Genomic DNA, 11,733 nt, shown 5'->3' on the forward strand with positions numbered 1-11,733 from the left:
GAGGAGATGCCAGAAAAATGGACGTGCACAGACATCACCTGAGATCACACTCCCACCTTACTGTCTTATTAACCAGATGCCCAGGTGAGCCTGCCCTCAGTCCTTTCATCTACGTGCTTTGTCCCGACCGCGTCTGCTCTCTCCTCGACGCACTGCTTCCTGGGGCAGCCAATGGAACGCATTTCAGCCCCACTCAGTTGTTCTGCTTTGACCTGCTCTTAGTCCTGGGGGTAAGTCATGTGCGCTTCGGAAGAGAAAGAATAAACACCCATTCCCTTTGTGTATCCAGTACTACACTGCAGCTCTGCCAGAAGCCCTGTCATGGTGAGCTCCATGTTTCCCAGGACCCACTCTGGACCTTGCCCAGAGTGGGCTCTTGTAAATGCTCAGGGACACTGAGGTGAACCAAGATCAAGAGACTCTTCTGCTTGTCTTATCCTGAGAGCTCCATCATGTACTATGGGTAATATTGACCTTTATTCATCCAAATTTGTGCTTGGTAACCAGTTTTTTAGAAATAAACAGTTTACTTAAGAATCATACACAGCCTGGCCGGTGTGGCTCAGTGGTTGAGTGTCGACCTTTGAACCAAGAGGTCGCTGGTTTGATTCCTGGTCAGGGCACATGCCCAGGCTGTGGGCCTGATCCCCAGTGAGAGGCATGCAGGAGGCAGCCAATCAATGTTCTCTCTCATTGATGCTTCTCTCTCTTTCTCCCTCTCCCTTCCTCTCTTTCTAAAATCAATAAAGAAAATAAATAAATAAAAAAGAATCACACACAAATGGGAAACTGAAGAGAAAAAAAGCAAAGGGAATGATTAACATAAAAACCAAGAGACAGTTATCTCTTGGGCTCAGGGTGTACATGGAACAACACAATTTGGGAGGGAGACACCAGGGCCTTTTATTTATTTATTTATTTTTTAATCCTCACCTGAGAATATTTTTACATTTATCTTCAGACAGAGTGGGAGGGAGAGAGAGAAACATCGATGTGAGAGAGACACATCAATTGGAATGACTCCAACAGGGGACGGGGACAAACCGCAACCAAGGTATGTGTCCCTTGACTGGAATCGAACCCGGGACTCTTTGGTCCACAGGCCAATGCTTTAATCACTGAGCCGGTTGAGCCAAACCGGCCAGATTGACACCAGGGCCTTTTATTTTTATTTATTTATTTTTTTATCCTCACCCGAGGACATTTTTCCATTTCCATTTTTTGTTCAGATAGAGCGGGAGGGAGAGAGAGGAAGAGAGAGAGAGAAACATCGATGTGAAGGGACACATTGAGTGGCTGCCACCCGTACGACCAACCAGGGCCGGGAACAAACTGCAACCGAGGTACGTGCCCTAAGCGGGAACCGAACCCGGGTCTCTCTGTACCGCAGGTCGACGCTCCATCCACTGAGCCAAACCGGCCAGGGCGACACCAGGGCCTTTTAAAATCCAGGTAAGGTTCTTTCCCTTCCTGGGCAGCATGGATATAGGCATCCATTTTATTATTATTTTTTAAACAGTACATATTTCACATACTATTTTGTATGACACTACTCTTATCTATTTATTGTAAAATGGAACACGTATACAGAAAAGAGCATAGTGTTTCTGTAGGATATGTTTCATAGTTAAATTTTACAAAGGGTCTATTAGGTCATAGTTTTTATAACATAGTTTGTTGTTTGTGGCATTATCAATAGTAGTTATGCCTAGACTTTCAAGAAAATTCAGCTACTATATTCCTGAAAAGCAGTATTCAAAAGAATACTCTTACTCATTTCCATATTAGTAGCATTCCTGATGCTAGGCAAAGAACAACTACTCAATATACATATACATAAATACAACGAAAGTGAATGCCATGGTTTATGTTCTATAAATGGGTAAAAAAGATAAAGGAATTAAGAAGTACAAATTAATTGTTAGACTGATAAACCTAAAAGGGAAGAGGGGAGGGCGGGTGGGATGAGATAAACCAAAGAACTTCTATGCATATATGCATAATCAATGGACACTGACAATAGTGTGGGGAAGGCAGGAGGGGGGAGGGACTGGGGAGGAGGGGGTCAATGGGGACAAAAATGGGGGACATCTGTAATACATTCAACAATAAAGATAAGCTTAAAAAAGAAAGAAAGAAAGAAAGAAAGAAAGAAAGAAAGAAAGAAAGAAAGAAAGAAAGAAAGAAAGAAAGAAAAGCTCTTCCAGAGCCAGACATACCTGCAACTCAGGAACTTAGGAATTTTAGATTGGTTGACAGCATGGGTCCCAACCCAGAGGTCTATTCTGAATGCAAAGCATCTGAAAAGAGCTCACATGAGACAGTGATTCGAAAGAAACCTTTTAGCATTTTTCAAATACAAATGTGTTCAATAAAGTAACAAGATTTAGAGAAACGAGCTGGAACATAATATCAAATGTAGAAACCACTTAGTAACTGCAGTTCAAGAAGAAAACAGTATCAGTAATGTAAAAACACCTTTGACCAAAAGTAGCCTTTAAGAAACATATATGCAAATAAGAACAAGTTCTCAGATACCACATTTCAATATTATACTCTCATATAGTCTTTAGTATGTTGGCCAATCTTGTTTTTTAAAAAACATTTTTTTTTTTGCCTACATCACGTTCTAGTCTAATTCCTTTTTTTTTTTTAAGTCTTATAAGAAACTTTTGGAAATACTTTCAAACCTTCTCACCTGTCCTCATGTAAAAGCCTTCCTCCACAACACTAAACCTGACTACTCTGTCATAACTTTCATCAAGGTTGACGTCAGGAGGTTCTGGGAGATGGCAATGTACTGCCTGCTGGGGTGCCCGAGGGGAGCAGCGCCACACCCGTCCTGTGGAAAGGGAGGGTGCTGTAGGCTCCAGGGCCTCAGGGAAGCTGAGCAGTGCCGCCACCAGCTCGTGGCCACTAATGAATCTGTCTGCAATGTGGACATAGGCAGACCCTCTGCCCCAAGAACTAGAGGACTGTCTAGCAAAAACTCCATGCGGCTCACTCTGTGTTCATGATAAAGCCCCTTGGATTGCTCATGTTTTAAACTGTTCATACTTAGTACAGCGATTCTGAATTTCTTTAAACATTATTATTATTTTTTTTAATCCTCACCTGAAGACACTTTTGCATTTATCTTCAGATAGAGCGGAAAGGAGAGAGGGAGGAAGAGAGAGAGAGGAACGTTGATGTGAGAGAGACACATCGAGTGCTGCCACCCACATGACCCCAACCGGGGCCGGGGACAAACTGCAACTGAGGTACATGCCCTCATCAAGAAATGAACCTGGGACTCTCAGGTCCACAGGCTGACGCTCTAACCCCTGAGCCAAACCGGCCAGGGCTAAACATTAAATTTTTTCAGAGAAAAAAAGCTGTCAGATACTTTATTCTCCACATGTGCACATGGTTGGTTTCCTAGTGTCTCATTTGTAAACAGTACCTTTTTGGAATAACGCCCTTGTCTTTATTTATGCCCTTATCCTGTTTCACTTGGTTCTTTTATCTTGTCCCAGCCATTTGCACAGCAGAAACGCTGACAATGAAGTTTGACGGATTTACTCTTCCTAGAGGTAAGTCCCCCCTACGCTGAGAGCACTTCTCTCCTCTTCAGTATCGGAGTTAAGAAATGTCCTTGCCTCCTTAGGCCGCCTGTGAAACCCTCACTGAGCACCCAGTGCCGACACCATTTTCACATTCAGTCAGACCCTTTGTTGTAATCTAGTTACACCTTCCAAACAGATAACAGTTCAACTAGAGAAAGTTTGGGGGTCGTCAGACAGACCGAGATTTTTTTCTGACGCCCCTTCTTACTGGCTCTAGTCTCTCAGCCTCGTAGAGCCTTGGACTCTGTAGGACAATCATGCACATTCATCCCCAGGTGCGTGGTGATGGACCAGACAGTGTCTGCCCCAAGGCTTTCTCGTTGTGCCTTCTCACTCACGGCACTCTTCCTTTGAAAAAAAATTTTATCTCGGAATTTGGCCTTCTTTTACTTTCACCATGTCCCTAATCCACAGTCTATTTAAATAACAGATAAAATATTTAAAATGTTTTTAAGGATGTTCAAATAATGTTTTGTACACATAAATGGTATCTACTAAGTAAAATATGGAATGAAGACATCCTTTAAGTACATTTCTCTTATAATTTCTAAGTACAATAATTTCAACATTATAAGATACTAATTATTAAACAGCTGGATAAATTGCTTTTTACTTAAAAATAACATCTTTAACATCACTTGCAATTCATCATAGCATATTTACTGTACATCCCATTTGGTTCCTCTCTCTACTCTCAAGATGCTACTAAAATACAATTTAGGGTGGGGGTTGGGTGGAGGGGGCAAAAAGGAGAAAATGGGAGACATCTGTAATACTGTCAACAATACAATAAAATTTTTAAAGTTACAATTTACTTTATTTTTAATTTTTAAAATATGCTTTTATTGATTTTTTAGAGAGAGAGAGGTAGAAACATCAGTGTGAGAAACATCTATCAGCTGCCTCCCGCACACGACCTACTGGGGATCGAGCCCGCAACCCAGGCATGTGCCCTGACAGGGAATCCAACCAGAACCTCTCAGTCCATGGGACGATGCTCAGTCCACTGAGCCACACTGGCCAGGCCAATTTAGTTGTTTTAAAAAATGAAAGAGATATCAGAGGAGCAATTTCAAACAAGCTTTGGAAACAGCAGGGATGGTGGCAAGGTACACTGCCTTCGCATAGCAGAGGCTGCAACAGAAATTGCCAGGGACATGAGCAGTGAGCCAGCTTACCCGCAGGGCCCTGAGTTCAGGACACAGAGGCCCTAAGTGACACAGCAAGTAGCCATGAGGCACAGGGTTAGAAATGAGAGGATGGCTCAAGGTCTGTGGACAGAACAGCTGGATCCCCAGGTATTTTACCCCACCCCAAGTAGTAGACAGCCATTCTTTTAGGCAAAAAAATAAAGATTTATTCTCTGAACAGATTGATCAGAAAGGCTCCAAACCTCCAGGCAGCGTGCTGAAAATGGGGATAAAGTGAGAGGCTAATGGCTGGATGGTGCCCACCCCCCCACCTTTCTGCCCTGCTACTGGGAAAAAGAAGTAAAAACAAAACAAAACAAAACACTGGATCTTAGAATTATGACCCCTATTAAAAATATGTCAATAAATGAGCAATTCAAATCATAACTACATTCACCCTCCAGACACCCACTCTAAATGGAAATAGAAAGTTACCTGAAAACATAATTCTAAATTTCATACTCCACTTATGTCTTTTCCCTCCCTGGATGCGTTTTCTGCCAGCCAGCTGTCAGTTCCTATGAAGGAAATCAAAGCTATTCAGTTACATAAACACCAGTAATTGGTTGCACACATCTCTCCCATTTGGAGTCTAGTTTTTTTCATCCCTTATTAAGACATCCCTACGGTGTTTGTTCAGTTAATCCTATTTCATGATATGAGTCTGTAAGAGTGTCTGGTGTGGATCCTGAACATGGCAACCCTGTGTGTATCTCTGCAGGCTGCAGGCTGCCCTGTAAGCACAGCTGGCATCGGAAGGGAGGGAATCGGCCTGCAGCAGGTCAGGCCCCTGTTCTGTGCCAGTGAGGAGGCTGGGGAAGCAAAGGTGGGAGAACTCTCCCAAAGTCACTCCTCTTATCTGCCTGCTCCCTGGGGCTTATTTAGAAGTTCCTATGTCCTTTATCTTATGTCTCCTTGCTTCTTGGATGTCCAGCTTCCCACAGAGCAGGGTTCTGTTGTAAGTACCTGATTCATGTGGTATCTAACTCTGCAGTGCAACATGGGCTGAAGCTCTTTAAAAGTCATCTCAGGCCCTGGCCGGTTTGGCTCAGTGGTTAGAACATCGGCCTGCGGTCCAGAGACCTGGGTTCGGTTCCCGCTAAGGGCACGTCCCTCAGTTGCAGTTTGTCCCCGGCTCTGGTTGGGTCATGAGGGTGGCAACCACTCGATATGTCCCTTTCTTTTTTTTTTTTATCCTCACCCGAGGACATTTTTCCATTTTTTGTTCAGGTAGAGTGGGAGGTAGAGAGGGGAACAGAGAGAGAGAAACATCGATGTGAAAGGAACACATCGAGTGGCTGCCACCCGCACGACCAACCAGGGCCGGGGACAAACTGCAACCGAAGTACATGCCCTTAGCGGGAACCGAACCCGGGTCTCTCCAGACCGCAGGCCGACGCTCTAACCGCTGAGCCAAACTGGCCAGGGCTCGATATGTCCCTTTCATGTCAATGTTTCTCTCTCTCTCTTTCCCTCCCACTCTATCTGAACAAAAAATGGAAAAATGTCCTCGGGTGAAGATTTAAAAAAAAAAAGTCATCTCGGAAATGGCAGGCTTGGCCTTTCCTATGGTGCCACCTCCAGTTTTCCTTTCATTCGAGAGAAATGTTATTTTCCTTGGGCCTCTTACTCCACCTCCAAAAACGGATCCCTACTCCCTCTCATGATGTCAGCTGTCTGCCATGGTGGGGGAGGGCAACAAGGGGGTGGAAATTAACAAATGGGTTTTAGACTCTAAATTCAGCCCCTCCTGCTTGCCCCTCCCTGCCTGTGCGCTGCCCACAGGGGACAAAGCTTGCTCAGGAGGCAGTAGGCTGTGCATCAGAGATCTGGGCCTTGTGTCTTCTCAGTTATCCACCCTTGGAAAGCTATTTTTCTGAGCTTCATTTTCCTCATCCCTAAAGTGTGGATAAAAGATACTTTACAGTCCATGGTTGTGAGGATTTAAAAGATCCTAATACACCCGTCTCTTAAGAATTCAATAAATGTCCATTTCTAAACAGGCATCACTAGATGAGAATCCTCCCTAGTGGGGTCTGACAAGGTCCCTATCCCAATGGGCTCTCCACCTTCTGCAGAATAAGAATCACATGAAGAGTTGGTTAAAAATAAGATTCCAGTCTCCCCTTCCAGATTTTCCATAGGTGGTGTTTCCTATGCACACTTGGAGAAATCTGAGGCAAACTCTTCATTCCTCATTCCACACTTCCTACTAGCTATCCACCCCTGCCTCAGGGTCCTATCAGGCCATCTCTGTCCTCACCTCAAGGTGGTCTGATGCTCAACTCTTCTGCAGGAGTATAGGGCAGAGATGGTTGCCAGAGCCTAGAGCGATGTAGAAGGAGCCCACAAGCCCAGAGAAAAGTACAGCCTGGAGTTAGATGGACCGGGGACTGGAGGTGTGCTGTCCTGCCCTCCCCAGAGAGAGCTACAAAAATCCAGTCCCAGCCCTGGCCGGTTTGGCTCAGGGGTTGGAGCGTCGGCCAGCGGTACAGAGAGACCCGGGTTCGGTTCCCACTAAGGGCACGTACTTCGGTTGCAGTTTGTCCCCGGCCCTGGTTGGTCGCGTGGGTGGCAACCACTCGATGTGTCCCTTCACGTCGATGTTTCTCTCTCTTTCTCTTCCTCTCTCTCCCTCCCGCTCTGTCTGAACAAAAAAATGGAAAAATGTCCTCGGGTGAGGATAAAAAAAAAAAAAAAAAAAAAAAATCCAGTCCCAGCAGACAGCCCAAGGCCAGGATGCAGAGGCCAGCTGCACCTGGAATGAGGCAAGTCTGCCTGCCACAAGCAAAATATGTCTCTTCCTAGAACAAAACATGCATTGGAGATTGTCCCAGGAAATGTAATGACCTGTCAGGAAAAGTGTTCTACTCTGGCACCAGCCTCTAAGAAATATTTAGAAACTGCTCAAGGGAAGGAAGTAACTGGTAAGGTTTGCCCTATTTCCTACACATACTCCAGAAGGGCTGGTGTCTTCTCCTAGTTACTTCCTTGTCCCCCACGCCTCTGGGCTGCTGGGCCCTGGCACAGCTACACCCCTCACCTCTCTCACAGACCCCCATCCCAGAACATACACATACAGACCCGCAAAGCTATACCTTCAGCTCTCAGGGAACCAAGGTGATGGGATTTCCAAGCCGCTGAAAATTCTAGCAGCGTCTCCACAGTCCCCACTGGCTCTGGCAACCAAGCCGTTTCCTCAGTTTTTCCGGAGCGCGGAGGGAGCGAGCCCGAGGTGCTGTCGGGGAAGGGCAAAGGAAGGTGACTGGGGCGACAGCGCCGGGGCACCGATGGGGGCGGGGTGCGCGTTTCGTAGCCTAGTCTCTGAGCTAAGCAGGCAGGGCGATCGCCATCCACGAGAAGGGGTTCAGCACAGAGCCTCCCTTAGGAAACGGCACGTCCCAGGGGAGCAGCCACTGCCCCTATCCTGGGGCAGGTGCACCTCTAGACTCCTGCGCTCTGGAAAGGAGTTCCAGGGTTTTGGTGCCACAGCTGCACGCGCCCGGGAAGCACCGAGTCCCAGCTGCCCACCCCTGTGTGGCTCCCATTTGTCCCGCCACTGCCCGCAAATGGCTCGCAGCCCCCAGCCCGCCCTCCGCGCTCAGCCCGCACCTCCCACAGCCCGGCCGCCGAGGCACCTGCGGAGACGCGCCCAAGTCCGACCCTGCGCCCTGCACGCGCCTGCGGCCGAGCGCGCGCCGCTCCGCGCCAACCCGCGCCTGCGAGGCCCCTGCCTGCATCCTCCCAGACACCCCGCGGCCACGGGCGGCCTTATCCACCCCCCAGCGCGGCGAGGCGGAGAGGAGGCGAAACCCGCATCCCCGCGGGTCCAAGCTCGAGCCGCCGCAAAGCCCGAGATGGCGGGGCTGACTCTCCGGACAGGCCCCCGAAGCCCGGGCGCCCTCGACTGGCGCCGGGTCTCACTGGCCGGCGGGGCTCTGCAGTGTCAGGGCGCGCGGGTGTGCGGGCTCCCAGGGCCTGAACGCACTAGGCGCGGGGCACTGCGGCCGGGGGCACCGAGTCACGCCCTCGTGGCCCTCCTCTCGGCGGCCCACTCGGCAAACCAAAGTTTCCCCAAGTGCAGCCTGCAGAGCCGGCGCAACACACTCACTGGGACGCGCTGTCGAGGCGGCGGCGGTGCTCCCGCCTCCCAGCTCTGCTGGGACCCTCCGCGCCAGGGGTCCAAGCCGCCGACCGGGTGGATTGTAGTCTCTGGCGGCTCTTCGGCGCCTCGGGTCACAGATCCTGGTAGGTGCCACCCTGTCCCCGCCCCCGTTCGTCTGAGAGGCAGGGGCCGGGGGCCGGCTCGGAGCCTGGAAGCTTTGGAGCGGGGGCCGGGAGGCGCGCACTTCGCCAGACGCCCAGGCGGCGCAGCGCTTCCGCTGGGAGTGACGTGCCGGCTCCGGTGCGCTGCAGGTGGGGCAGCGGGGCTCAGGTCTGGCCTCCCAAGCTCCACCTTCTCTTTTCAGAAGTACCCCTCTCGCCCCACCCAAGCGGGTCCCCGTGCTTTGGCCCGGACGACTTGGCCCAGAGCAGGGTCCGTAGGGTCTTCCCCACTGCAGGGAGATGGTCACCCCAATATCCTCTCATTCTTCTGTTCATATCCGTGTCCCTCCTCCCAGTTCTGATCCATGTGTCTGTCCCTCACCGCTCCCTCTCCCCATTTCCCATTCCTGTATCCCCTTTAGGTAAAGCCAAAGCCTCACTTCAAGTTTGGGTGTTGGTGGGAGCAACCGTATTGTATTTATACATTTATAACTTTATTACACTATTATTAAAACATTAATATAACACTTTAACAGAATTCCACAAAATGCATTCTCTGTGTTAAACTTCACTAGGGACAAAAAAGAGAGGAAATTAGAAAAGTAGAAGCAATGCTTTTAACTCCCAGGGATCGGCTAGTGGGGAAAAGACCATTACCAGATTTTGTTGTTCAGAAAATGTCAGTCAAAACTAGTTTGTAGTTTTGAGTTTTCTAACGGGCAAAGTATATTTATCTCTGGGTAGGCTTCCTTTATTTAGGAAAATAACCCGCTGAAATGGGCTTTTAGTGAATATATGTAAAGAAAGTTCACAGGACATTTTAACCCAGACTTGGGCTCTAGGGAGCTGGATCTGTGCCCTCTGCCCACGCGCATTTGTTTGGGGAAGATCGGAAGTTCCTGGGGAGGGTCTGCATGAAGGCACAGGTCTCCTTTCCTCCATGAAAACAAATAAACAAGTTTCTATTCATGTATAGTACATATGAAAAGATGCACATTTTACAAGTTCAATGATTTTGCACAAACTGAAGCATTATTAAGATCAAGGGACAGAACATTCGCCCAGGCGGTGTGGCTCTGTTGGTTGAGCGTTGTCCCATGCACCAAGAAGTGGCAGTTCCATTCTTGGTCAGGGCACATGCCCAGGTTGCAGGCTCTATCCCCAGTAGAGGGCATGAGGAGGCAGCCCACTGATGGATCTCTCTGTCCTTGATGTCTCAATCTCTCTCTCCCTCTCCCTTCCTCTCTGTCTAAAATCAATAAGAACATATTTTTAAAAAGAGAGAGAGACAGGACATTCATTACCAGCTTTGGGGCAGGGTGTAGGGTGGGAGGCGGGGAGCGCAGAGTAGTGGCTTCAGCCACCATAGATTACTTTTACTTGCATTTGCACTTTATAACAATTGGATCCTATAGAATTACTCTGTTGTCTAGCTTTCACTAGACATGTTTAAGAGTTGCATACTGTCTGTGGTCATAGTCGGTTCATTCTTTTTGCTATATACTATTCCACTGTGCAAATGTACCTCAATTTATTCATTTTATTACTGATAGACATTTGGTAATTCTCAGGTTTGGGACATTGTGAATAATGCTGCTAGAGACAATTATAGTAAACATCATGGGTGAACATATATACACATTTCCAATCGGTACATACCTAGGAAGTAGATGATCTAATTGTCATTTCCATTTTACTGGTTTTCTATCGCTGATTGTAACAAATTACTACTAACTCAGAGGCTTAAAACAATGTACATTTATTCTGTTGCAGTTCTGGAGGTCAGATGTTCAAATTGGGTTTTACATGACTAAAACGTAAGTATTGGTAAGGCTGTGTGGCTTCTGGAGTCTCTGGGGGATAATCCATTTCCTTCCCTTTTCCGGTTTCTAGAGGTTGCCTGCATTCTTTGGCTGATGGCTCCTTACTCCATCTCATATCTCAATTTCTACCTCAACGCTGCTTCTATTGTCATGTCTTTCTCTCCCTCTGACCCTCCTGCTTCATTTATAGTGATTATACTGGGCCCACCCAGATAATCCAGACTAATCTCCCACCTCAGGATTCTTAGTTTAACCCTGGCCAGGTAGCTCATTTGGTTAGATCATAGTCCCAGTGTGCCAAAGTTGAGGGTTCAATCTCTGGTCAGGGCACATACAGAAGCAACCAATGAATGCATAAATAGTGGAAAAACAAATCAATGTGTTTTTCTGTCTCTCAAAATCAATAAATTAAATAATAAAAAAAGAGCCCAGCCAGTGTGGCTCAGTGGCTGAACGTCAACCATGCACCAAGCAGTCACTGGTTTGATTCTGGGTCAGGGCAGGTTGTGGGCCTGATCCCCAATAGGGGGCATGCAGGACATGGCCCGTTGATGTTCTCTCTCATCGAAGTTTCTCTCTCTCTCTCCCTCTCCCTTCTTTTCTCTCTAAAAGAAAATCAACAAAGAAAAAAAATTTAAAAATAATAATAAAAAATATTATTAGTTTCTTTTGCCATGTAAGATAACATATTCACAGATACCAAGGATTAGGACATGAACCTCTTCGTGGGGGAGGAGGAGGAGCTTATTTAGCCTACTGGATCTATCAGCAGGGTATTGGAACACATTGGATGGATGGAGAGAGGCTAAACTAAAAAGAAAAAGGACAATGAAACTCTGGAAGACGGGC

The sequence above is a fragment of the Molossus molossus genome, unplaced genomic scaffold (assembly GCF_014108415.1).
Source record: "Molossus molossus isolate mMolMol1 unplaced genomic scaffold, mMolMol1.p scaffold_m16_p_3, whole genome shotgun sequence".
NCBI classification, from domain to species: Eukaryota; Metazoa; Chordata; class Mammalia; order Chiroptera; family Molossidae; genus Molossus; species Molossus molossus.